The following is a 3651-nucleotide window of genomic DNA, read 5'->3' as shown; positions in this document are numbered from 1 at the left end:
CAGCCAAGGGCTGCACAGACAATTACTGCACACAATCCAGAACAGAGACAAGTACATACAGGCAGCAAAGTAGTTGCTCGCACAGTGCACGACTCCTGCACTTCCTTCAGACTCAGGGCCTCCGGGCCTTCAATGCTGGAGCTTTGAAACCAACCTTCACTGCACAGCACAAGCTCACAAGACCCAGGAAGAGCTCGCTCTCTTCTTTCTGTGAAAAATTGGGGCAAAAAGAGGGCTGGAGGGGAAGAAAAGAGGGGGCACCTGGAGTTGAACCAGGGACCTCTTGATCTGCAGTCAAATGCTCTACCACTGAGCTATACCCCCTCTGTGCACACCTGTCACAGGGACATTTGAAGAACGTTTCTGGAAGACGACAAGTTTTTCTGTCCACTGGTCAGATTCCATTATTGACAGCCCTCTCTGCAGCTTCATCTGCCAGCCACGGGCTGCACAGACAATTACTGCACACAATCCAGAACAGAGATGAATACGCACAGGCAGCAACTAGTTACTCGCACAGTGCACATCCTCTGCAGTTCCCTCAGTAGCTTTGATGCTGAGGCTCCAAAACCAACTTCCGACCCAGGAAGAACTCTCCATCTTCCTTCTGCAAGACCCTTTGGCAAAAGGAAGGCTGAAGGGGAAGAAAAAGAGGGGGCACCTGGAGTTGAACCAGGGACCTCTTGATCTGCAGTCAAATGCTCTACCACTGAGCTATACCCCCTTCATGCACACCTCTCACGTCACAAACAAAAATCATCTACCAGGACATTCTACCCCAATCTCTGACCTCTCTGTTCCACAGCAAGCAAATTCTGTGGCAGAAATTGCAAGAATGAAACGCGACAGCAGCCCAGACATTGTGTCCCTGCACTCCAACACAGGCACTGTCCCCTTTCTTCACTTACCGGGTGACCTTGGCCCGCTTCCTCTCTGTCCCTCTCCGCTTCCTCTCCCAGTTGCAGTCTGGTGAGCAGACTGTAACTTGACACAGCAGCCGCCTCAGAGACTCTGACATCTTCCCTGCGCTTTCTGGCTCTGACTGTAACTGTGAAAATAATTAACAGGAGAGGAAGCTGAGCTGATCTTGCCAGTCAGCCCTCCTGCAAGACACCCGCCATAATCCCAAGAAAAAGTAGAGTTGTGAGGGGGCACCCAGAGTTGAACTGGGGACCTCTTGATCTGCAGTCAAATGCTCTACCACTGAGCTATACCCCCTCTCCCATGCACCTGCCCAGCACAAATCTCACTCCTCTTTACCAATAACCACAGCAAACGGCCACAACTTTGTCCCAGGACAAAAAGCAGCTCCTCGGGAAGTAGTCCTCTCTTTCTTTGCAACATCCCCCTGGTACTCCTCTTCTCTTGTGGGAATCGGCTTCTTCACCTCTCCCCAGCACCTGATCAAACAGAGGATGGAGCCTGCTGGCTGTTTACAGGAAAAGCATTGAAATAAAGAGCTCCAAAGCCACCTTTTTCTGGACCAAAAGAAGGAAAAGGGAGGGGGCACCCGGATTTGAACCGGGGACCTCTTGATCTGCAGTCAAATGCTCTACCCCTGAGCTATACCCCCACCTGGGCACCACTGCCCGGCACGGCTCCTGCTGCCCACTGACCCGCCGGCTCTGCCACATTCCTCTGCCCGTGCTCACCGCACCTGCAGCGCTGCCTCTCACACACCACAGACCTCTCATTACCCCTCCTTTTACCCTGAACCCACCACGGCTCTCACCACGCCTACAACCTGCCTCCTGCCGCCAAGCCAATGATTTCCCACTTGTCTTTCTCTAAAACATCCAACCGTGGACAAAACACTGACTTCAAAACACGGCTGAAGGCACTCGGCTGCACCTCTCTTTGCTCTCAGGGTGTGCCCTGCCATTACAGACCACACCGGCCTCACAGACAAATCACCTACACAACACCCCCCACCCTGCCCACGGCCTCTCTGCCTTCACTGACTGCCTGCCCAAAGGCAGGGCATACCCACAAAGAAGCACCCAAAGCGTTTCGTCCAACTATCGTGCCTTGCCCTGCCTCAGGATAAAGCCTCCTTAAACTAAAAGTCCAGCACAGGCTGTTAAAGTAGATCAAAGGGGAACACCTTTATTTTAGTGGTGGTTCCTTACTCATAAGCAGGTCTCTGCCTCTCTCTACAGGCCTGAGGAACAGCTCCGTCAGCACCAGCGCGCTGCAACGATGGCCACCGCTCACAAAGAAAGAGATCAACTTCAGGCGCAGGGTTGGAGTGCTGCGGTGAGAGCCGCAGGGCCCGTTGTACCCTCCCGGGGGATCCAGCTCTGCTGCGAGGAAGCCACGACCGCTCCGTGGAACAGCCTGTGGAGAAGAGAGTTCCCCTCAGTCCATGTAAGTCCTTTTCCAAGTTTCCCTTCCCCAGCTGCTGCCAGTGCACAGCTCCCCATATTCCAGTGGGAATGTCTGAGAAACCATTTTTAGGCCATAATATTTTGTGGATTCATGCTGGTTAGGCCAACAGCTGTTTAAATACACCACCACTTTACAAACATCTGCCTTTCCTGTTGCTCTTGTCCATCGTTGCCTGTGTTTGCACTACAGTATCTCTGAGGCTTTGCTTCCCTCACCACCCTCCTTCCTCCACTGTAAGCTCTCTGCACTGAAAGCATCAGGAGCAGCACAAGTATCAGAAATCTCTAAGCAGAGGGAAAAATGAAGTGTGGTGTGGGAAGAGGCAAGTGCCTGGGCAGATGGAGGCAAGCGCAGCTGCAGCCGGGGCTGCCTGAGGTGGGAGGTACAGCCAGTCCTGGGAGCAGCACCCCATTTCCCACCCCGCAGCCCCCCAGCAGCACATGCTGGGGTCAATCCGGGTGTTAGAGTGCTCCAGGACCATGATATCCAGGAGAAAACTACCTTTATTGTCACGTGCGAGCCCAGGCACAGGGCAGCCTCCCAACCCTTTCAGTAGCCCTTGGCTCAGCAGGGCCAGGAAATGAGCTGACCCACAGATCACATCCAAATGCATCCCTGGCTCTGCTCCAGCCAGAGGGGAACACCAGAAAAAGCAGGAGCAGCTCCACATACTACCAGGAGCTTCTGCACAGACCTACCTTCCAACTCTCATCTTGAAGCCTTGCAGCTGACCTCGACAGTTCAGATCACCCCTTCTGATTGCAATTAACAATCGATGAGCTCACAGCCTGTCTCACCACTGAGGGAGGGTTTAGCAGCATGTGTGTCAGCCGCCACCTCGGCCAGCAGCAGTGGGCTTGATGTGTCCTTGCTCCGCTTCAGCAAGGTCTGAGGGACATTCCCCAGAGCCCCCTGTCCACAGTGAAATCTGCAGCTCGTGGCACAGAGCAGTTTCAGGCAGTATTCCCCCCCCCCCTTAATCACACCAGTATCTCTAAGCAGTCAAATTCCCAATCTGGAAGAAAATTCCAGTTCTAAAATTTCAAGACCCCCTGTACAAAGGATTCTTGTAGAAGGGCTTTCACAGACACCTCCCAGTTTCTACCCGTGCACACATAAATTGGATCAATTCAGTCACTCCTGCTAAAATGTAAGTCATTCCAGTGCAACCCCCTTCCAGATATTTTCCCATAATACAGGAACCTGCCTGAAAAAGAGCCTTATCACTGGATGTTAGAACTCCAAAATCCCATTTTCCTGCTG

The 3651-nt window shown here is 52.9% G+C and overlaps 4 non-coding genes across 4 annotated transcripts; all 4 read right to left on the bottom strand.

Annotated features, from left to right (window-relative positions):
* Nucleotides 1–252: 252 nt before the first annotated feature.
* Nucleotides 253–324, bottom strand: TRNAC-GCA. The gene has a single exon. It is a non-coding gene; the product is annotated as a tRNA-Cys (tRNA).
* Nucleotides 325–652: 328 nt separating this feature from the next.
* Nucleotides 653–724, bottom strand: TRNAC-GCA. Its single transcript has one exon. It is a non-coding gene; the product is annotated as a tRNA-Cys (tRNA).
* Nucleotides 725–1146: 422 nt separating this feature from the next.
* Nucleotides 1147–1218, bottom strand: TRNAC-GCA. The gene has a single exon. It is a non-coding gene; the product is annotated as a tRNA-Cys (tRNA).
* Nucleotides 1219–1501: 283 nt separating this feature from the next.
* TRNAC-GCA lies at nt 1502–1573 on the bottom strand. The gene has a single exon. It is a non-coding gene; the product is annotated as a tRNA-Cys (tRNA).
* Between the last annotated feature and the right edge of the window lie 2078 nt (nt 1574–3651).

Source organism: Charadrius vociferus, unplaced genomic scaffold (assembly GCF_000708025.1).
Source record: "Charadrius vociferus isolate BGI_N301 unplaced genomic scaffold, ASM70802v2 scaffold816, whole genome shotgun sequence".
Classification (NCBI taxonomy): domain Eukaryota; kingdom Metazoa; phylum Chordata; class Aves; order Charadriiformes; family Charadriidae; genus Charadrius; species Charadrius vociferus.
This window is presented reverse-complemented; position numbering and strand designations above follow the sequence as displayed.